This window comes from Megascapheus bottae, chromosome 8 (assembly GCF_031878675.1).
Source record: "Megascapheus bottae isolate mThoBot1 chromosome 8, mThoBot2.hap1, whole genome shotgun sequence".
NCBI classification, from domain to species: domain Eukaryota; kingdom Metazoa; phylum Chordata; class Mammalia; order Rodentia; family Geomyidae; genus Megascapheus; species Megascapheus bottae.
This window is the reverse complement of record NC_143516.1, coordinates 33,783,932-33,808,302: the sequence shown is the minus strand read 5'-3', so window position 1 is coordinate 33,808,302 and position 24,371 is coordinate 33,783,932. Positions and strand designations below refer to the sequence as shown.

The 24,371-nt window shown below is 37.8% G+C and overlaps 1 long non-coding RNA gene across 2 annotated transcripts; it reads left to right on the top strand.

Annotated features, from left to right (window-relative positions):
• Nucleotides 1–35: 35 nt before the first annotated feature.
• On the top strand, nucleotides 36–23,753 carry LOC150059766 (uncharacterized). Of its 2 annotated transcripts, none has more exons than XR_016536406.1 (5): nucleotides 36–181; nucleotides 16,288–16,376; nucleotides 18,383–18,442; nucleotides 19,709–19,760; nucleotides 23,138–23,753. It is a non-coding gene; the product is annotated as an uncharacterized LOC150059766 (long non-coding RNA). The 2 variants fall into 2 exon arrangements; XR_016536405.1 differs by having other exon boundaries at nucleotides 36–186.
• The last annotated feature ends 618 nt before the right edge of the window (nucleotides 23,754–24,371 follow it).

Sequence of the window (24,371 nt, the reverse complement as noted above, 5' to 3'; positions counted from 1 at the left end):
GCGGAGCTGATTGGTTCCCTCCCGCCCGGGTTCGCCCACCCCACTCCCTGGGAGTTCGGCTGCTGGTATGGCAACTGCATCTGCGCACGTCAATGCTCATTGATCCCCGACCCACCAGGACTGTGACGCCCCTCTGTGCACGGCTCTGGACATGGTCCCCAGCATGATGACTGCAGCAATTGTAAGGTGCTGTCCAACGTCACGGAAAAAACGTTTTGTTTTTTTTTTTCTGTTGAATTTCTTCTGGTTTTCAGGTTTTTGAGGCAGGAAGACCCCTAGGTTACTTTAAATAGGAAAAAAAAAAAAGATTTGTTTAAGAAAAATGGCGACATATTTTTCATTTCTTCAATAGAAGTGACATGGAAATGATCTATCCTAGAGGGTCGATGGGGGCGCCCTCCCTGGTGACATCTCCCTCCCTCCCCATCCCCCATCCCCAGTGAGGCTGGAGGATTCCCAGTTCGAGGCCAGCCTGGGCTCCATATCCCCTGTATATCAACAAACCTAACCGAGCCAAAAAACAAAACCAATTCTAGCCTGTAAATGCTGTTGGGAGAAAATGTCTTTTTGAGCAACCTTTACCACTCCGTTGATGTTTATTGCTCAGCACTGGTTCCCAATATATGGTCTACACTAAATGAAAGTTTTGTGCTGTGTGGCATAGGCAGGAGTTCAATCTCCAACCATTTCCTAAAATCTGCTGCACACTACTAGAAAGAGGCAACTTATATACCTATGTCCAGACTGATTACTAATTCATGTTCTGTAAAGTAGGAAGGTTGGCACAAGTAAAATACCCACCTGTTGAATCAGCTCATAGATCATCTGAGATAGAAGTTAGTGTCTCTCAGACTAGAGGAAAAGTCCAGGTTCTAACGTTGAATAACCATTGTAAGACTTTGAAAAAATGTACTCCCACTTTGACATCAAGTTGTTTTTATGTAGCTATTTAAATAAAGCTTATCCTATGAATAAAAAAATAGTAGTATCTCTTTGATTGTCTCAGTTTGTTAAGCTATTATTACTGAAATAAGAAATATAAGTTCTGACCTAGAAAACTATGCAAGCACAAGGTCACATACAACAAAGAAAAGCTGTTTTTGCCAGCAAAGACACTGACAAGGCCAATTCTCACTGGGAGGAAAGGCCACCTGCCTTTATCTGGGGTGACTACTTATAATCTGGGGCTGAGAGGAGGTGCCCTAGGAGGCAGGGGCCTGGTATCGATGTTCTGAGGCTACAGCTTCATCCCTGGGACTTCATCTTGGCTGGTAGGATTTATGGCACTGTCCAAGTACTAGATAAGGGGTCTTGCAGCTGCCCAGGCCTGAAGGTTACTGTAAAGGGATCTTGCTTCCTTATCTAGTTATAGCTGCCCCATAGGAGTGCCATCTCAAGGTAAAATGGGGTGGAAGCTTATTATTTACTGCCTTACTAAATGGGCCTTGTGTTGCCTAGGAGAAGAGCATGCTAAACTATGGCAAGTTGCCTGCTGCTCTAACAAGAAATCATTTTGCAAATTGCAGCATGTAGCTAGCTGGTTGATTCAGTGTAAAAGAAGCAAACTTTTTCCCCCTTGGTAGATTTACTTTGTGTCATAGGCTGAAGATTTTCAAAGATATCCATGTCTCAAACTTCATATGTGACCTTGCACCTATGGCTAAGTCTAGCTTCTGGAGATGGAATACAATATTGTCAGTTATCTAGGTGGGTTCTATGGAATTAAATGAACCTTATATAAAGGAAATAAAAGTGTTGAGAAAGATGTGAAGACCTAAACACACACACACACACACACACACACACACACACACACACACACACACACACCTAAAAAGGGATGGGAGAGAGTAGAGATAGACAAATAGGGGGAAAATAGAAAGACATTTTACTTTTTGCTGTGGAGGAAGGAAACCAGATCCTAAGAATTGAAAGCAGCCTCTAGAACCCAGATAGGAAAGAAAATTGACTCTCCCCTAGGTCCCTTCAAGGACTGATGATTTAATAATGATGTCATGATGTCTAACCTCCAGAACTGTAAGCTGATAAATTTTGTCATTTTAAGTCATTCATGGTGTGACAAAACTGTTACAGAGGCACTATGAAATGCATATGACATGGAGCAAGGCTGTGTGGCGTCTGTGCACAACTTAAGTGGTTTCTTTGCCGCTCTTGCCTTCCCATGAGGTCTGGCTCATGGCAGGCCACAATAAATCAGAGCAGTGACTCCATTGTTTGAGTATCTTTGTATATTAAGATCAGAAATATACTTAGACAATACAGGAGACAAACTAAACTCAAACACACCACAAAAGGCATTAGGGAAGACTGAGCCACAGAAGGACAAGGTGCTGCTTTTACATTTATTTGAGGACACATGGGAATCTGGTAGATCTTGCATAGTATTTGTGGATTTGGACAAAATAAACCTAAACAACATTTTAAAAAGCTAATCATGTCTCTATACTGTTAGTATTTTTATTTGAAAGAGGAATTATATTTTGTCTATGCATCATATGTTACACTTTGATATATGATGAACATTTGCCAATTGGAAATAAACCTCAGTATTCAAAAAATCCTCAAGGGCCAGGAGTTTGGCTTAGTGGTAGAGTGCTTGCCTAGCATGCACGAAGACCCAGGTTAGATTCCTCAGTACCACATACATAGAAAAAGCCGGAAGTGGCGCTGAGGCCCAAGTGACAGAGCACTACCCTTGAGCAAAAGGGTCCAAGAACAGTGCTCAGGCCCAGAGCTCAAGCTCAAGACTGGCAAAAAAAAAAAAAAAAAAAAAGACATTCGAATCTTTCTTAATTTGATTCTTTGGGAAAATATCAAAGGAATCATAGATACTTCAGGAATGCCTTCTCTAAGGGCAAAAAATTTAACAGAATTTTTAGCATTTTTGTTTGCAAAAAAATTTTTAAATGACTATAATTAATGATAACTTTTGCTTATTTACTGTTTCTGTTGTCAGTCTCTATTGTAACCACAATCCATGTAGAATATCACTTTTGTTTTTGTAAGAACCCTGTGAAGTAATGGTACTACGACCTTTGTTCTACTCCCTAGGAACTGGAGACAGGAGAGATTGAGTCACTCAAAATGCAATAGAAAATTACAGAGAATGAGACAAAAGTCAGAGTCTAGTTTATTTTTGTTGTTGTTTTGTAGGTCATAGGGCTTGTATTTGGGACCAGGCACAGCTCTTTTGCTTAAGGCTAGCACGCTATCATTTTGAGCTACAGCACCACTTCCTGCTTTCTGTTGTTTAATTGGAGATAAGAGTCTCGAAGACTTTCCTGCCAGGTGTGGCTTTGAACCCTGATCCTCAGATGTCAACCTCCTGAGAAGCTAGAATTACAGGAGTGGACTACCAGTGTCTGGCCAAGAGTTGGACTCTTATCTCCTATTAACCACCAAAAAGCTGGAGGTGGAACTGTGCCTCAAAGAGGAGAGCACTATCCTTGAAGTATCCTCAGGATTAGTGTTCCTGCGTCCAGTCCCTAGGGAGTAAAACAATGATCGTAGTACCATTACTTACAGGGTTCTTATAAGAACCAAAGTGATATTCTACATACATTTTGGTTACAATAGTGACTGGCACCAGAAACAGTAAGTAGCAAAAGTTATCATTAATCACGGTTATTTAAAACATTTTTCTGCAAAACAAAAATGCTAAAACTTCTGTTAAACTCTATTCCCTTAGAGAAGGCATTTGAAGAATCTATGATTCCTTTGATACTTCTTCTTCTGATATTTTACCAAAGAATCAATAATTCAAGCCCCAGTACCCTCCTAGAGAAATATCAGTTTTAATATGTGAAAGCATTAAAATATCTATGAAAAATGGTAGTTGGAGTTATACTTGTTGTGAAGTGAACACTGACAAAGATATGTGATAACCCAATCTTGGTAAGTCCTAGAAAAAAAAAAAAAAAGAACAAAATGCTTCCCTTGATTGTAATTTACGTTTCCACTTTAACTATTTATTAGCTATTGTAGTCCCATTGACCCTCACAAGGGGGCGCAACTGACCTTTAAGAAAATGATTTATCTAGCTTATGATGGAAGAGCTGTGGAGTAGCCTTTCACTGCAAACTGAACATCTTGTCAATTAAACTGAATCATAGTAGTTATTCCCACTGTGCTACAATGGTTATAACATAGTTGTCTCTGATAGACATATTTATAGACTTTCGATAATCAAATCAGAACAAAGAATCCATTTGGATCTACCTATTGGTTGTCTCTATCCAGTTATGGATATTTTTTACATTCTACCTCTACACTCACTGGCCACAGGATTTGGAGAAACCACTTATCCTGTGCCCAGTTTTCTCATTAGTAAAATGGGAATTATGATACAGATTTTGTAGGCCTACTGTGAAGATGAAATAAGATATGTGGAACTTATTTAGCATATACAATAGCTTTTAATGAATAATAGATGACTATATTCTTTGGCCAGACCTGAAGCTTGAACTCAGGGCCTGGGCACCTTCCCTGAGTTTCTTTGGAACAAGGCCAGCACTCCACCACTGGAGCCACAGTGCCACTTCCAGCTTTTTCTGTTTATGTGATACTGAGGAATATAACCCAGGGCTTCATGCATGCTAGGCAAGCACTTTACCACAAAGTCACATTCCCAGCCCTTATAACTTACATTTTTGTATTAAAATGTAGACACAAAAAATAAAATAAAATGTAGACACATCAGAATTAAGTTATTGGGCTGGGTGGGGTGCAATGATAAAGCACTTGCCTGATTTTATTTATTTTTTTGCCAGTCCTGGGCTTGAGCTCAGGGCCTGAGCACTGTCCTTGGGCTTTCTCAAGGCTAGAGATCTACCACTTGAGCCTCAGCACCACTTCCGGCTTTTTTCTATGTATGTGGTTCTGAGGAATTGAACCCCGGCCTTCGTGCCTGCCAGGCAAGCACTCTACCTCTAGGCCAAACTCCCGGCCCCACTTGCCTGATATTTTTAATGTCCTGAGTTCAAACCCCAGTACCACAACCCCCATCCAAGGTAAAGTATTGTACAAAATGTTAGTAACTGTTAAATTCCAAATTTTCTCTATATCATTAAGTATATTTAGGAGTTTGGCTAAGTCAGTGAATGCTTCATGGAAGAAATGAGACTTAGCTTGAGTCCTACTTTAGTTAATATTTAAGAAAGCAGTGGGGCCAGCAGCGATGGCTCACACCTGTAATCCTAGCTACTCAGGAGGTTGAGATCTGAGGGTCTCCGTTCAAAGCTAGCCCTAGCAGGAAAGTCCATGAGACTTTTATCTCCAATTAACTGCCAGAAGACCAGTAGTGGCGCATTGAGCAAAAGAGCTCAGGGACAGTGCCCAGTCCCTGAGTTCCAGCTCCACAACAAGAGAAAAAGAGAGAAGAAAAAAGAAGTGGGGCATGAAGAAATGAAGACCTCATACTCACATTGCCACTGCTCCAGATATTTTACTGTGCATTCCATATATGTACTGTTTAAATTATTCAAAATTGAAATGAAAAGTTTCAGCTCATTCATTTTATGTACTCAGTAACCATATCTGACTAGTGGCTGTTATATTTGGAGATCATGCAGCATTCCATCGTGACATTTATTTTTATCGACTAGACAGTGTTGTTCTAGACATAGTATCTTTGGGTGGTATAAAAATGGAAATGCTGGGGCTGGGAGTTTGGCCTAGTGGTTAAAGTGCTTGCCTAGCATGCATGAAGACCCGGGTTCGATTCCTCGGTACCACATACATAGAAAAAAAGTCAGAAGTGCTGAGGCTCAAGTGGTAGAGCTCTAGCCTTGAGAAAGTTCAAGGACAGTGCTCAGGCCCTGAGCTCAAGCCCAGGACTGGCAAAAAAAAAAAAAAAAAAAATGGAAATGCTGGAAATCAGGACACAGAGATAGCAGGCCAACACTTTATGATGTGCTTCATAAATATAAAAAGGTTTAATGTCTATTTTAGCCTTTGGAGTAAAAATTCAATTTGTAAGTTGAAATAAATATTCTAACTAAATATCTCAAACTATGTCAATAAGATGACCCAGGTATTATGGTTCTTTGCTGTGCAACTTAGATATTTAAACTTAGTTATAGAAATGTTTGAGCCAGTATCTTTCAGAGAGAATGAAGGAAAACACAACAAATTTGGGACTGGTTAATCAAAAAATGTGTGTTATTATATTAGTTAATAAAGAGGAAATAATGTATGTAAAATAATTCATGAAAATAATTACATAGATTTTTTAAAGTCATTATGAACCTTGGTGATTTATTTAGTATGCCCGAAATTGACAGTGAAGCCATTTAATAAATGAAGCTTTTATAATTTGAAAGTCTTTCAAAATTCTAAAGTTAACAAGTTTCATATAAGGGAAAATATCTCTATATTTTCTAGATATTAGGGTGTCTAGGTTAGTAGCTAAAACCCTTTAAATATTGTTCCTATGGATTTGGATTAGTCTCTATTTACGCTCCAGAGTTCATATGTAATCTTACAAAAATACTAGTAACTTTAAAAAATATAAGTACATTTCCAAAGTCAAAGAACCTTTTTAGAACAACCAGACTTTCATGAAAAAAAGAAAGAAACAGCCCTCTTGTTTTAAAGCAAAGTTCATCAAGGTCATTTAGTACTTTCCACATAAACACTAATTCAATATGAAAAGTTAATATTATGCTATCTAACTTAATACTTGGGTTGTCCTAACACTTCATCTTTTAACAGAGAACTTGGACTTGTGAATTCGTTAGCTCTGAGATCATGTTACAGTTTCATTTGTTTGGTAAGCAACCAATTCTGTTTAAAAGAATTTTAAGACTTGAGTTAGAAAGAGACCACCATCCACTCACCCAAGTCAATAGAAAGGTTTATTTTTATTATGAATATTTATCTCATAAACTGTACTGTCATGAAGCTTCCCAGGTAATGTTTTGTTGAATTATCTCATCTCTCCATGACAGAGGTGCATTCACTTCTTTGTAAAGATTAAGCTACCTCAGAGTAGGTGTGATTGGCTACACCCCTAAGCCCTGCTACCTGGGAGATGGAGATGGGAACATCCCTCATTCCAGACCAGCCCAGTCAAATAACACCTCACGATGTGGTGATTCATGTTTGTAATCCCAGAGAGACAAAAGGCAAATGGGAGGATTGTGGGTTCCAGCCTGACACTGGGCAAAAATTTTAGATCCTAACTGAAGAATAACAGCCAGAGAAAGGCGCAAGGGGCAGGGAGAGGAAAAGGGAAAGAGAGAAAGGGGGAGGGAAGGCGCTAGAGAGATGCTTCAAGCTGTACACCACCTGATAGAGCAAATGCTACAGAACTACTTGATAATGGAATCTTCCTGACTTGAAATCTCTTTCTACCATACCATGTTGCTCTTCTGATTTCTTGCAATCTTTGGCAAAAATTGGGGAGCCTGGTGATCCTTTTCCAGGATGTGTATTTTCAGGAACTAGCACCCAGAGGATTCTCAGTCACGCAGAATGATTCCACCCTGAAAACTGTGAATCTATTCCTTGTAAGTGTAGTAGATTAAACATAAAGCTTTCTCAGGCAGGTATATCTCCCATAGAAGCAATTATGAAATGTGGAACAGACTCAGGAAACACCTAGGGATTTAAGGGTTGTCGCTCCACGGGGTAGGTGGAGTGCATGCTTAGCATGTCTTCTGCCCCAGGAGAGGTGGCAAATAATAGCTCTTCCAGAAAACAGCTATTTTCAACTTTTAATAGTGTACCAAATTCTTGGAAATTAGGTTTTTTTCCCCTCCCTCCAGAAATATATGGAGTCCAATTTGGGAGTGATTGTTTTGAACTCATCCTGCAGTGACTGTGAGGTTTGCATTCTTTCCATTTAGGATGGCCTGTGCCCATAGGTAGCCTCACACTCTAGAAAACAGGGCCCTCATGTCTAAGGTTGAGAAGAATCATTATTTTTCTCTTCCAAAAGGGAGTCACATTTCCTTGCACAACCCCAGTGAAATGCTGATTAAATCCTTATCCTAGAATTTCCTCACCAATACAGAAAGTAGACAGCTTACCTCTTCCATATTTCTTTAATTTTATGGAACTGACTGTGGTCTCTAAGGTCATGTGTAACAGTGAGGGACTGGAACACTCCATGTGTTCTTTCTAGCAACTCCAAACAAATTTGTTAGTGTTTACTTCCCAGCTTACACTATTGGAGTAGAGAGATTTGGAAAACATGGACTCTGTTTATTAGGAATTTATGGCATTGTGCAAAAGATAGATACAGAAACAAATAAGTCTAATGTCATATGTTAAATTCAGCAAGAAGATACGAAAGCAAAAGGCTTTGAATGCTAAATATCTTTGCATAATTATTTTCTCTGTTAGTCTACTCTAGGCCATGAAGTCTAATAGATTTTTAGCCTTCTATTTTTTTTTTTGTACTTGTGTCAAAGAACTATTGTCCTCTGTCTTCCTTCCATCTTAGTCCAAAATAAATGAATGGTAAAAAGTTTTCTTCACTGCTTTTTTTGCATTGAGTTTTAGTTGAGGAAAAGTTCTGTTCAAGAATGAATTCCAACAGTGTTCCTAAAGTAGCAGGCAGCAAAAAAGTCTGAGAGGATGGAAAGAAGCCAGAATAAATTCTGCTGGATGTATGTGAAGTCATTTATACAAGATAACATATTGCTGTCATTTTAATGCAACCTCAAATTCACTTTTTGTTAAAAATTTAAATGGTCAGCATGATAGACAACAAACTTAAAAGGTGAAATAATCCCAGATGCGTGCACTTTTAATTCTGATACTGTTTAGAATATATATACTATAAATCAAAACTCTTATTGAAATATCAAATAATTCTAATTTTTCCTGCAGTGGCAATGTGCTCTGAATCCTTTATATATTATATCTATTAATCCTTTATTATATATGTAATACTTGTTTACATTATAGAATACTATTACATAATATATAATATATAGTATTTATGTATAAATATGTTTTTTTTTTTTTGCCAGTCCTGGGCTTGAGCTCAGGGCCTGAGCACTGTCCTTGGATTTTCTCAAGGCTAGAGCTCTACCACTTGAGCCTTAGCACCACTTCTGGCTTTTTTCTATGTATGTGGTACCGAGGAATTGAACCCGGGTCTTCGTGCATGCTAGGCAAGCACTTTAACCACTAGGCCAAACTCCTGGCCCTTATGTATAAATATGTTTTATATAATAGTATTATATATTATGCCATATATAATATAGTATTCAGCTATATACACACATTTAGTGTGAGAGAGGAGGAGAAAAAAGATGAAGACAAAGAGGAGGAAAACTAAAAGAAAAAAACTTTTTTTGTGTGCTGCTTAGCTCCTTCCAACCATGGTTAATGTTCTTAATTCTGCCAGAGTTTCTATAAAAAAAATACATCAAGCACTAACCTCATAGAGTGACAAAATATAAGAAGGGTAAAAAATGTAATTGCCCAAGGAAAGCAGTGTTATGACAGGAAGCACAGGGGCTCTGGTGGGCAGATGAAACTAATTTTACGAGGGAAAAATAAAAATCTATGATCACAAAGAAGAGTGAACTGAGGCTTCAGTATATTGAGCCCAACCGGGCTGGCATTTTGAACTAGGGGGAGATGAGAGGCAAGTTGATCCATTTCTAAGCTCCAAGGAAACTATAAGGGCAAATTTAAAAAGAAAAATAGAAGAAGAAGAGGAGGATGCGAGGGCAGGGTGAAGAAGAAAACCCTCATCTCTCTCCTCTGTCCACTAGGAAAAGACCAAGCTTTCCAGGAAGGCTTCACTCACATGCTTGTACGCCGTTTAACTCTGTTTAAAGAACAAGGAGGACAGGTATTGCTCAGTCATGCTCACATGGTGTTTTGGTGTGTATTTTCTAGTATGCGTGGCTAGGAAGCCATTTTGTGTTTGGCCAGCTCTTCCCACAGCATGTCTTGTCTCCAAGTCCTTCTGTACATCACATTCAGAGTGAGCTGGTAAAAACCCTCAGTGGAAGCCAGGCTCGGTGGCTCGCTACAGAAATCCTAGCTACCCAGAAGGCTGAGATCTGAGAATCAAGGTTCAAAGCCAGCCCAAGCACAAAAGGACCTGAGACTTTTTATCTCCAATTAATCTCTAGAAAATGGGAAGTGGAACTTGGCTCTAGGGTGAGGCCATAGCCTTGAGCTGAAGAACTCAAAGACGATGTCCAGGCCCAGGCATAAGGGCACTTCAAGCCCCATGACCCACAAAACAAAACAAACCCTCAGTAGCTGATTAGCATTCTTAGAATAAAGCTCTTTTAGTTCCACTTGATCTCTTTCTGTGCACTAGCCACAGTTAAAACTTTTACTTCCTATTTCCAACTGTATAAACACAGATCAATTTCCTGTTGATGAAAATTGATTGTCCTCTTTCAACCTAGAATCAAATAAAAACAGAATCAGATATTTATTCTGTCATCCTTATCACTATCCACTGAATGCTCTTCTATTTCATTACAACTGGATTTCCTCAGCTCAACTGGCTTAATCTCCCAAATTTCTCTGTGCCTGATTTTCTGCCATTTCTTATTCATCTTTTGCTTACTAACATTAGTTATGTTTCTACGATAGTATTTGCTTAAACATCAACTATTTAAAAATATCAATGCAAGGCCTAGTGGTAGAATGCTTACCTAGCATGCATTAAACCCTGGGTTCAATTCCTCAGTACCACATACATGGAAAAAGCCAGAAGGGGTGCTGTGGCCCAAGTGGCAGAGCACTACCCTTGAGCAAAAGGGTCCAAGGACAGCACCCAGGCTCAGAGTTCAAGCCCAATACAACAAAAAATTAAGGATAGCTATGGAATTGTTCCATATTATGGGGATCAATGAGATATAAAAATGAAGTGTAATAAATGATCTGATACATGTTTTTAAAACAGGCTGTGGCATAAAGGTCATTATTGAGATAATAACAAAATTGGAACTGTAAACATACTATGTGTTAAATTCCCGTATTGAATATACTCTGGTTATAAAAGGTATTTTTTTTTTTTGCCAGTCCTGGCGTGAACTCAGGGCCTGCGCACTGTTCTTGGACTTTCTTCAAGGCTAGCACTCTGCCACTTGAACCACACCACCACTCTGGCTTTTTTCCATGTATGTGGCATCAAAGAATCAAACTCAGGTCTTCATACATGCTAGGCAAGCACTCTATTACTAGGCCAAACTCCCTGCCCCATAAAATATTAAATATAAAATATTTAAAAAGCTGTTAAGCTGTCAAACTAATCTAGAAATATATAACTGTATTTCCTCACATCATTATGTCATTATATTCTAGTATATGACACCATCAATTTTTGTCGACTACAGTGAAATTCCTATCCTGGGTCTACTTGTCTCTTACTCCCCTCGTCCTGAAGAATGTCAGAGGACAGAGATCTGTCAATATTATTTACTGCAGCATCCCTAGAGTCAACAACAATGGATGGAATAAGGCAGAAATACGTAACGGGAAATAGTGAGATCTCTAGATTCCCAAGTCAAGTTCTTTTAGATTCCTGAGCATAGTATATTATCATAATATTCTATCTTTCATCTTTAAAAATTTCTCTTTTAAGACTTTAGCATTTTAGCTAACAGAGACATTAGCAATTATCTAGTACAAACCTTGTTTTGCAGAAGAGTAGACTGAGCAAAGGATTAGATATTATTTGGAGGTCAAGGGAGTATGGAAGTGAGGAGTGAGATGATGACTTCTTATGCATTTGGAGAATTATTTATGTCCTATAGGAATAAACCTATATAGGGTAAGTCCTTAATCCAATGTGACTGTGTTTTGATAAGAAGATAGCAATGTACAGACACACAAGGGGAAATGTCATATGAACACAGAGAACAGAGTTGTGCCGGCAAAGACCAAAAAATGCCTCTCCCGATCAGAAGCTGAAGAAGGTCAGAGAGCATCTTTCCTTTGAAGGACCTGGAAGAAGAATGGCCTTGATTTCTAACTTCTAGCCACCACAAATGTGAGGCAATAAATGTCTTTTATTTTTTCTTCTGTCAGCTATAGGGCGTGGACACTGGGCCTGAGTGTTGTCCTTGAGCTCTTCAGCTCAAGGCTAGCGCTCTAAATGTCTGTTTTTTTTTTTTTTAAGCCACAAAATTGTGGTGGTTTATTACAACAGCCTGAGGAGACTAAGATGCATTATGCTTTTACAATCCACTTTTGAAATGAAGCCAAACAAGTGAGCCATCACATGACCTTTGTAACAAAGATTATGATACATTTGGTAAATCTGATTCATTTATGTTCACCTATGTTACAGTTGACTAGTAGTAATAATGGGCTATGTACCACCATAAACAGAGCATCTTTAAACGTGGAATAGGAACCCTTTATAAATTAACTGCTGTCAGAGTAACTCAAGCCACAAGCTGAGTGAATGACTCATCAGCAGAATTAGGCCAATCTTTGTTTTGCTTTTTCCCATGGAAAAAGTTCAAACTTCAACACACTTTTTCCCTCTCTCCCCTTCTCTTCACTGAAGCATCAATTCCTGTGTATATTTAATCAAATGATTTAGTTACTGTTTTCTTACAGAGAACAAGTTCTAACTCTTTTTTGTTTTATTGTGAATATACAAGTAATATTATATATATGTATATATATTTACACACATATGTATATATGTATTAGTGCCTCCTATCTGTTATAAATTACTTAGCACTCGTTATATTAATAGTCTTCCAAATTCATATCCTGAATCAGAGATAAAATTCATAAAGCAAAAAATTTTTTAAATAAACTTCTAGAGGGGCTGGGAATTGTCCTAGTGGTAAAGTGCTTGCCTAGCATGCATGAAGACCCGGGTTCGATTCCTCAGTACCACATACATAGAAAAAAGCCAGAAGTAATAGAGCTCTAGCCTTGAGAGAGTCCAAGGACAGTGCTCAGGCCCCGAGCCCAAGCCAGGACTAGCAAAACAAAAATCAATATATCTTAGAGATTACATTGACAGAAAAAATGTGAGTGGAAGAAAAGAAAAATGGGGCTCAGATGTTTAAAAAACATATTGCAAATTTTGGTATGAAAAGTAGACAAAATCACCACGTGCCTAGGAATGTACACATTTATACATTTATTTTTCCTGCTTTTTTTTTTGTACATGCTAGGCAAGCACTCTTCCACTAGGCCAAACTCCTGACCTCTAAGATTTACTGATTTTTCAAATTTTTCCAGTCCCCATGTTTTCATAATAAAAATAAAATATTTTTGTGTTACATGGCAGTAATATTAATGGAATAAGTTCTATTTTTTTAATGATATCATTTTTTTTCTTGCCAGTCCTGGGCTTGGGCTCAGGGCTTGAGCACTGTCCTTAGACTTTCTCAAGGCTAGCACTCTACCACTTGAGCCTCAGCACCACTTCCGGCTTTTTGCTATATATGTGGTACCGAGGAATCGAACCCGGGTCTTTGTGCATGGTAGGCAAGCACTCTACCACTAGGCTAAACTCCCGGCCTCTATTTTTTTTTCAAATAAGTTCTAGTTTGGCCTATGGTATCTTTAAACTGTTCCTCCTTACTTGAGCTAACCTAAAATTTGATTCTTATTCCATTTTTCCTCTGAGGCTTGAGGGTTGTGGCAACAATGAACTTGATCACATCATATGGGTTTTAACCTTTAGAGTTATTAGTCATTCTTATAAAGAAAGGGTTAGAAGAATATTTAGACATCTCATAGGACTCTGGCTTAGATTAATGATTCCAATAATATATTTTCTTAAGAAGCTGCCATGCATTACTTTCTCTTGATGGTCTGACTTTCAGTAACTTTTCTGAGTTCCAACTCTTAAAATACTTTAAAATATTTCTCTGGCCTATACTTGGAGAAATGGTTAGCTATGCATTGTTCAAAGATGTTCTTTTATTTGAGAGAAATCTAAATGTGTGTGCGTGCGTGTGTGTGTGTGTGTGTGTGTGTGTGTGTGTGTGTTGTCACTGGGATTTTAAGTCATGGTACCACTTGAGCTACACCTCCACTTTTAGCTTTTGCTAGTTAATTGGAGGTAAGTGTCTCACTTGGACCTTGAACCATGATCCTCAGGTCTCTGTATTCTGGATAGCCTCACACTTTCATGTAGATAGGATTGAATATGCATGCTGCTGCACTTCAGCTAATAATTGTTATTTATTATACTCTGTCAAAAATTCATCTGATGCATTTATTTTTTGCACTTTTTTTAGCCATTGCTTGCTATACTTATTATGTATATGGAGACAAGTAGATGCTCCTTATATGACTGCTATTGTGTAAATATGCATAAGAAGTTGGTTAGAACTACAGAAAAGATGAACACATTTATCCCTTTATTTTATCTGTGTCCTGGGAAATGACAAATAAAGTTCCATATTCTGATGTGTAATACTAGTAAGAGCCACATTTAGGTACAAAAATATGTGTCTAAGATGTGGACTGAGACCCCATTGTTGAACCATCTGTCTTCTGACAGGCCTGGCTGAAATTATCCTAGCAGTAAATTGAGTCCTTTACTTTTTAATTCTTAGAATTAGTTGGATAGATTCCTTCACCTCCACAGATATCAGTACCTTCATCATTACAATAAAGGAATAGCCTCAACATTTATAAAACATTTTGTGTTAAGTGCTATCCCAAGCAAGTTCCATGTGAAATTTGTTTACAATTCCCCAAGACACAAATACTGTCAAGTCTTACCCACCCTGATTTTTTCCTATTGTCTTATCACTTTTTCTTATATATTTATATTATCCAATTTTATATGTATATTATATTTGCCTATTTATTATATTTTTGTCAATCTTCTTGCTCTAGCATGTAAATGTCATATAGGCAGGAATTTCTGTTTGTTCACTAGTATAACTCTAGGACAGAGCCTAGCACTCAATACCTGTGGATGAGATATTCGTCATGACTGAATGAAACTCAGACATCAAGTGTATTACAGATGCTAGTAAAGGGTTACAGCTGTGAAACAGCCCGAGGTAATTCTCTCCAGATCCCAGACTAAACCACCAAGTTTTACTGAGGATAGTAAGACCGATGACTTCCAAGGTGTGATTCATAATTGTGGTCTCACAGCAGAATTTTCTATAAAGCTCTAAAAATTAAAATGCCTGCTGCTCCTTCCTCTCTCCAGTTCATGCTCTGAAGAAACTTTAATAAGTCTATAGTCCCTATATTTTCTACTGAAATCCAAGTTGAACAAGATTAGTGTCTGAAATGGAAAATTATTGTTGAGTTTAGTCCAATCACTTCATTTTGTAAATCTTTGACATATAATCTGAAACCAATTGAGATTGAGCCTGGAAACCAGACCGACATACAAAGTACACTAAACTGTGACTTCATTCATAAAGGTTTTCTGGCTGACTGGAAATGTTAAATAGAAATGGCCTATGACTCATAAGCTAAAGAACTTAATATAGGTTGCCAATAAACTAATAGCAGTATGCATTATGTACAATCAGTAAATTACCTGGAAGACATTATACACATATCTTATCTTAGCTGTATAATAAGAAATAAATTACAATACTATTATAATATCCCTGTGTGGTAAGGAATACCAGTAAGAAATGTTCTGATAGGGGACCAGGAGTTTGGCCTAGTGGCAGAGTGCTTGCCTAGCATACACGAAGACCCAGGTTCGATTCCTCGGTACCACATACATAGAAAAAAGCTACAAGTGGTGCCGTGGCTCAAGTGGTAGAGCTCTAGCCTTGGGAAAGCCCAAGGACAGTGCTCAGGCCCTGAGTTCACGCCAGGACTGGCAAAAAAGAAAAAAAGAAAAGAAATGTTCTGGTAGAAAAGTTATCATGAAGGTAACTGTGTGAGACGATCAGTATGTAAATTGGACAGTAATCATTTCACAGTGCATTTGTATATCAAAAATAATGTTGTACCTCTTGAATAAATATAATGGCAAAAATGTGTCATTGTTTTCATTAAAATTATAATCATTTCAACACTATATTTCCCTTTAAGCCATAGAAACTAGTTTTTCATAGCTTTCAATTAATGAAATATATCCTACTAGATGAATAGGACTTAAATGGACACAGTTTGGCAAAGCATGATCCTTTAAAGTCATGAAATCATTTTTACCATGACAAAATGACAGGGCTCAGTGCCGAATGATCTGAAATTAGCATCCCAAGAAGATAGGCATGGCTTATGCTAAAGGTAGATTTGTAGATTCCTGATCCTAATTATAGAAAGGAAGATAGCAAATACATGTGAAGTTGATTGAACTCTTCTTCTTTTTCATCATACTAGGTACCTTAACTCATCAACTTCTAGAAATTCTGTTCCATGTTGGTTTGGATTGCTTAAGAAGCACATGTAAGAAAATTCTTAGGGTAAATGTAAGAGGATAATAGATACTGGAAGAGCTTTGGGTGCAAGTTTGATTCCTCCCACTTGCCCACAAGGCAAGGAAGAGCAGTGGAAATATTATTTTTATTGCTTTTCAATGAAGTCATAGTGTTGAGTGTCTTCAAGTCAAAACCTCCTATTAGAAAAATCTCTGGTCTAGAAGCAATAGTAATTCTGCTACACAAAACCATGGGTTGCGGGCCACTTGTGGAAAGCATGGCAGAGGAGAGCAGGTGGGGGCCTTCTTTCAGCCAACTCTGCTCCCTGAAGTTGCTATGTAAGAGACACCTTCTAATAGTGAATACCCTCACATTTAGGGATGAGGTTCTTCATCGTCAGGAAATTTAGCCTTGACCATGACCAAGATGTATCCTTTATAAAATACTTTCTCTGTACAGGCTCTTACTATTAGTCCTGTGTTATGTGTTCAACTCTCCAACTTACACAGATAATATTTAATAAGGGCATGCAGTAATTTACATAAAGTAATTTATGTAGAGCGTACTGCTATTCTCTAAATCCTGTCAGTGCTACAGCGAATAAATAGTATGGGTGTATGTGATCATGCGTGCACACACATATGAACAGTGAAAGAGGACAGAAACAAAGACAAATACATAATATAACCTTATCCCAATGGTATTATGGATTATGACAGTAATTATGTTGCCCCAAATTGAACCAAGAGGTAAAAATGTCTGACCTTATGTATATCTTACTTAAAATTGCTGTGAATCTGTCCCTTGGGCTTTCACCTCAGCACTGATTTCATGGGTTCTGTTTATCTCTTCCCTTTTGCAATAATATCTGTTGGCTCAAAGCTCAGAGATGGTAGAAACTGGCAGCAGATATCAGGAAAACTGTCCTTTACCCCTGCTCATAATTTTGGTTCTTTATTATTTCTTTGGATATAATAAATACTCAAAATGATTGTTTTGGGTGTCTAAATTTCCTCTTATGAGAATCAAGTTGGATTAGAGCCTTCCCGTCTCTGCTTCCTGAAATAGTTGGGATTGTGTGTGTATCACCACACTGTTTCATTTCTCATCTAGTCATACAAGATTTAAATGCACAGCAGTGTTTGAGGTTGAGATTTCAGTGATATGTAGCTTCTGCTAAAAATAATGAACCATCTACACAGATTTAATAGGCAAGAAGAGAGGACAGGGACAGAAAAGAAGAGATGGCAAAAGGATATGTTAGAAAGCTGACATAAGCTTTGACCACCATGCAGTATACCTTGGGAAGGTTAGGAGAAAGAAAATGTTTGCATTTTGACTAAGGAAAGTGCAGTCTTACTCCTTGCAAGACATTATTTTCTTTGTTGGGAGAGAGTTTTCCTTACAACAATCCTGGGAGGGTTTCACAGTATGTTACATCTTGCTATTATTTGAATATGGAAGGTCCTGTTTTCAATAATTGCTTACAGTCTGGTTTTCCTACAGTTTTGGTTTTTTGCCAGTCCTGGGGCTTGAATTCAAGGCCTGAGCCCTGTCCCTAGGCTCTCTTCAAGTCTAGGACTATACCACTTGAGCCACAGCACCACTTCTGACTTTTTTCTATGGGAATCAAACCTGCTAGGCAAGCATTCTACCACTAGGCCAAACTCCCGGACCCCTAAGGTTGTTTTTTGTTTGTTTGTTTTTTGGGTTTTTTTTTTCGCTAGTCCTGGAGCTTAAACTCAGGGCCTGAGCACTGTCCTTGGGCTTTCTCAAGGCAGGAGCTCTACCATTTGAGCCACGGCACCATTTCTGGCTTTTATCTATGTATGTGGTACCAAGGAATCGAACCTGGGTCTTCATGCATGCTAGGCAAGCACCTTACCACTAGGCCAAACTCCCTAAGGTTATTTTTAAAGAAGTCTGTGGAAAATTTTTTCCCAGCTCCATTTTAAAATAAAAATAAACATGGTGAAGTGTAAGCCAAGTTTTAAACAGATTACTTTACAATATCTTTTTTTTCAGTGGCTAACAAGACAATATTATTTGTATATTAGGAAATCTTGTACTGAAAATGTAAGAACTGAACATCCTTCATTGTGTTACTGAAGGAATAAGTAAGTAACTTGATTAGATTCTTCTACTATTAGGCTAGCAAGTAATTTGTATGCCTAGACTTTTTTTTAACTCTGTATGGAAATACACATCTGACTTGATAAAACAAAGAAAAATGAGGTGACAGCAATATACACAATGGTTTATCCATAACTTTAGCCAAGAAATCATGATATACTTTAGTTATGTATAAATTCACTGTGTAAAGTTTTAAAGTTTCTAAAGTGTTCAAAAGTAAGTCCAGAAAAGCACATCTTATATTATTAAGACAGATGTTATTTTTTTGTAGTTCTATAGTCAAAGTGATTTCTTGGTCTACTGAAGGGCAGGAAAGTGTTTAAAAGTTCAGACGGAAGTTTTGGATTTTAATGTTATTTAAAGGAAAAAACTATATTATTAAACATTCAGACTAATATAAATTATATACCAAGATACAATATAAATTGGTAAAAATTATAGCTAATTCTGTACATAGTTTCTACAAGAGGAATGTCTTTAGTCCAGTATATATATATATATATATATATATATATATATATATATGTCTTTTTTGACACTATATTTTCATTCCTCCTTTTTTGTCTTTTCTCCACTCAAACTAGTATCTATTTTTTGGTATCTTTTTGTTATTTTTAAGTTTTTAATTTTTTACTGTTATTGTAAAGGTGATGGATGGAGGGGTTATAGTTACATCAGTCAGTTAATGAGTGCATTTCTTTTTCAACAGTGTCCCTTCATTTTCTCTGTTTCTTCCTCTGACTTCTCTCTCTCACAAGTTGTATAGCTCACTTTAGCACTGCTGCATTTGTTTACCCTTTGTCTCACCATCACTGTACTTACCCTCTCCAAACCAGATAAACTTACATCTAAGACAATAGATACAGAAATCAAAAACAGTGACAAAGGAGAAAAAAAGTTAAAAAAAAGCAAAATGACAAAGAAAACTTCTTGTTTATTAGAGGTCACTTTGATAAACATCATTTACATCATTTTATATGATCATATGCACATGTTTAGTCTTCCAAACTAGTATCTTGTCTCTATTTTAGTATGATTAACTTCTTTCACCAATATATGTCCTTAGTGGCTGATCTATCTAGTTTTTCCTGCCCTCTGCTCTGTATTCTTTCTGTGCCTCATGTAGTAAAACTGTATCTCATTAACATTGCTCAAAGACATAAGAGAAGCCTGAAAGCAAAAAGGAATGCTTGTTGTGGAAATGTGACCTCCACAGTTAACAGGTATATCTCCCCTTTCTTTTATCCCAGGCTCCACAGGGATTCTGCTCACACTTACACACCCAGGAAACAAGTCCTGAAGGTATGCCTGCTGCAGTCCTTTCCTTCTAATTCTTCAATCATTTTCATGTGACTTTACCTGAATCTGATTGTATCATCTTGTCATTGGCCCGGGCAGAATTTCCTTCGTTTTGAGCCTGATTCCAACACACATGTAGCAGCGGGCAAGATCCAGAGAGGCAAAGATATTTTGCCTATTTTCCTTAGTCTTATTTACTAGCTGGGAAAATAAAAAAAGTATCCTACGTGGAGTTTGAAGTTTAGTGACAGCAAAGTCAAATAATCTCAGGAGAACTCCGAACTCCACCCTTTTTATAGGTGGTGGACTTGATTTTGAGTGTCAAGGCTCCATTGTCACAATGCCAGAGCAAGGGCTGTTAGCTTAGAAGAAAAAGGAGGAAGCCAGATATTGCAGTTCTGGAAGCTACATAAGATTCGGAGACTTGAGTATTCTGTTGTGTCTAAAACACAGAGAGCCTGGCTGGGTTCCACACCAATGGTGGACCTACAGATGAATCCTCATCAGTAGCTCAACAACCAGAAGTTAGCCCAGGACACTACAAGCTGATATTTCAGCTCCTCCTTTCCATTTTATTGGTGTTCTATTTTCTTCTTCCCTTCCTGGTAGAGGTCAGGTTTCACACCTTTTAGGGGTTCCTACAGCCATCACCTGATCAACCTTGTGGATGGGTAGTCCAGGCTCAGAGGACCGTGTGTTCTCCTTCTCAGCTTTTGGTTTTCTTTCTGCTTACCTGTTCTGTAATTGTACCTGAAGATTCAATTGTCTTGTATGGCAGTTGGAGACCAAGTAGAGGCTTGTACCACCTGCTTTGATGCTTTCTGATTTTTAAATAATCTAGCCAGGATAGAAAGCGATTCTTCCAAGGTTGGATAGTTACTCAAAGGGGTTCAAAGCCAGCCCTGGCAGGAAAGTTCTTAAGACTCTTCTCTATCATTAACTACCAAAAAAAAAAAAAATCAGAAACGATGCCATGGCTCCAAGTAGTAGAGCACTAGCCTGTGTGCAAAAGCTCAGGGAATGTGCCCAGGCCCTGATTTCAAGCCCCAGGAATGGCACAAGAAAAAAAAAAAGAAAAAGAAAACGCTACAGTGGCTGCTAGCTTACCATCAAGTTAAGTTTTAGTGGCATCAAAGTGTTCGAACCTTCAAATTACTAGAGCTGGAGTTTTCTTTAGTAGAAAACTCCAGGAGATCAAGACTGCTAGTTACCCAACACTGCAATCTCCAAGGCTCCACTTTTGAAACATACTCCTTGTTCAGCAGGTTTGGGGAAAGGACAGACATAATTTTTTTAAAAATATCCACCACAAATTGCTGCACACTCCTGGAGAAGTATTGAAAAGAAGTAATTTCCAAGGTTCTGTCTGTTCCATACTTCAAGGAACAGCTGTAATCTCGTTGTTTCCCTGGTGACATGGTCTTAGGTTTTTTAGATTAAAGAAATTCTATAGAAATTCTGTTTTCATCTTCTATCTTACCTGCATCCTTAATTTTTTTGCTTTTCATGATATTTTTAAAATATTTTTATTGTTATAAAGGTTACAGTTACTTAAGTCAGATAAAGTGTACATTTCTTTCTTTTCTTTCTTTTTTGAACCATGTCTTCCCTTCCCTTTCTCTGTCCTTCCTTACGCTAAAAACAACAACCACCAATTATCTTGTGTGTTCTATCTGAGGTAGGCAGATGAGAGGTTCAAATGTTTAGATAACTTTTCTTTGTCAAACTCTAAAGTATGCCATGCTGCAGAACTATTTTCTCATGTCAGGGAATGGACTAGAATTCCGCCTTTCTACACACATAACCTATTTATATTTTGTTGTGTGACCTATAGAAAAAAAATTAGATAATTGTTGCAGCCCATTACGATGATATTTAGTGGAGTTGTGAGAGAAGGAAGGCAGGGATGTGAGGACTTGCAGTCTGTCAAGGAGAGAGGAAAATATGAGGTAAGGGTCTCACTAGTTCTTTCTTTAAACACACACACACACACACACACACACACACACACACACACACCACTTTAGTTTTGAAATATTTTCAGGATTTCTTGTGCCAACAGCACTGAAATCTTTGGGCAGTTACTGTGATCTTTCTGCCAGATACCTTTTAGAGTATTTTACTGATAAGAGTTAGGTAACAGGAGAATAATTCTCTTGGCCCATGTACCTCTCCCCACGCCTTGTGTATTGGGCCAATGCTGTGCACCGCAGTGTCTTCTGGAGGGAATAGTGGGCCTGCCAAGTTCTGACTCACTACAGACAAGACTCCATGTTCCTCTTGCAAGGCCAAGAAAACTGTGAGGTTCTCTCTTCATTTGTCAACTTTAAGGATTTGGGGAGCTCCTGAAACTTAAGGCTGAGCCTAAGTTTAAGTGAAGGCTTAATGGAAAGAAAAGCAAAATATATAAAATCTAAATAAGGGAAATAGTATGGAAGGGAAAAATGAAGCTGAAAATTTGCCAGAAAGATGGGAAATGAAAATATGTTTCCTTACTTCATTCTAGTGAAAGAATCTATAAAGAGGAGAAAGCTCAAGTTAAAAGAAAATCTGAAGTAGATTCCTTACAAAAGTATTAGCGAGGCAACGGGATCCTCATGTTTCACGGGTATTAAAGGATAGCCTTGAAACTGACTGACTTGAGGGATTATCTGTGCACTCTTCAAATTCGAAGCGCTTCTGCGCAGGCGTTCTAATTCCAGAGAAAATGAACTGGCTTCCCCATAGGAAAAATTCTGGAGTCTAGTGGGGTTTATATGGTATATAAGGAGTATTAAAAAACAAAGTGGAGGGTAGATACCAACAGTTTATAGAACTCCATCCTTCTCCAGAACTGAACCTGATTTTCTTATTTACTTAGTTACCTGGCATCACATAACGAGTAAGCTATTGGCCCTAGAGGTACAAAAAAAAAAAAAAAGAAAGAAAGAAAGAAAGAAAGAAAGAAAGAAAGAAAGAAAGAAAGCAGCCAAGAGTTAACAGGATTATTTCTCAGATGAAAGTAAGCAATATTTTCTGGGTTTCTATCTCTTTTCTATCAGAAAAGGAACAGTAAGGAAGGGAAGATGGGTTGAAGCATTAGGTTAGATTAAATCCAAAAGTTCCTGAATGTGATGTCAGAGGGCAGAACTCTATTTCCACCTTCTGTGATATTCAGATTCCAGAAAAAGTAGAATTAGAAGGAAGATGGACTTTCTTGTGAGGATTTTGTGTAAATAATATTCTGGAAGGTTACAGGGTTTTGGGGGTTCAAAATTTTAAAGCCTTCTCATAAAACTAAACTCCAAAATACTCTGTTATTAATGTATCTATTATTGATATATGCTTCCTACATCGCTGGTCATTCTAAGGTTTTTGGTTTTTGTTTGTTTGTTTTTTAGAAAATACATTACTGTGTGCTTTCCTTCCCATTTGAAGACAGTTGAAATCATGATATTCACTCCCGGATAAATGATGCTCTTGTATAAGGAAATTTAGAAACCAAATGGCTAACTGTCAGTCCTTTGGTTGGGATTTTTACTGCTGTTGATGTAAGTTCAGGTCTGTTCCTCTTCATATTGAACTTTTGCTCCAATGAGCAGAGAGGCACATCAAAGCCAGAAGCACAGCAAGCAATTAGAGTTCAGATTCTTTCCAGCTTCCCTGCAGAGGGGTCAAGAATGCGAACATCCTCAATTGCTACAGCAGAAGGGGAACATGAATCCATCCACACAACCAAACAGGAAGCACCTAATGGCTCTTCTATTTATTTTGTGATTATTAAGAAAGGCATAGTTCAGTGGCTTCAACCGTATTTGTCAATGAAGCATAAAAACACGCAAGGTTCAGTCGTCTGAGTTAGTGGAGATTCTGATTCTAGAAGAACTTGATAGTTTTCCCCATGACTTTTCTTTACCACAATGCATACACCTTTAGGGTATTGAAACTTCTCAATTATTAACTTTAGCTTTTTAAAAAAAATGTTTTCAAACTATGAGCCATCAACTATTTGCTACATAATGTTACTCAGCTCTGAAGAGATTTTGTCAGGTATTTCCTTTCTTAAATGGATGAGGGTATATGAGGCACATAGTAAGTAGATAATTTTCATCTCTAGGAAGTACTTGAAGCAATGATGTAGAAACCTAACCAAAAATCTGAAACTTGCTCTGTTTCAGAACAGTTAGTCCTCCATCCCACTGTGTCAGGCTAAGTCCTAACAGTCCACTACAGACAAGGTAAAATATGCTTCATTCAAGCAAGCCTAGCAAAAGAACAGGAGGGAATGTAGTTTGTTTCTTTTACAGAGAGTTGTATAACTACATCAACAAGGCACCTCACTATTCGTATAGTAATCTGAACTCTTAATTCTTAAGGGTGACCTGGCCTGCTAGTTGGGAGGAATTAACCATTCCTTTCAGCTTACTCATTATTCTTTATTGGTGTTCCAAAGATGGATGATGGTAGCTTGCTTTTAGAACAGACACGTGGTTCTTTGTGTGGAGAAAATTGAAAAGAAATACAATAAAATAATAATAGAAGCCAGTCTATGTTTATATTATTTCTATGCAGTTCTGTTTCTAATCAGTGTCACTGATGATACTCTTCTTGGGGAAAAAAATGAATACAGCTCCT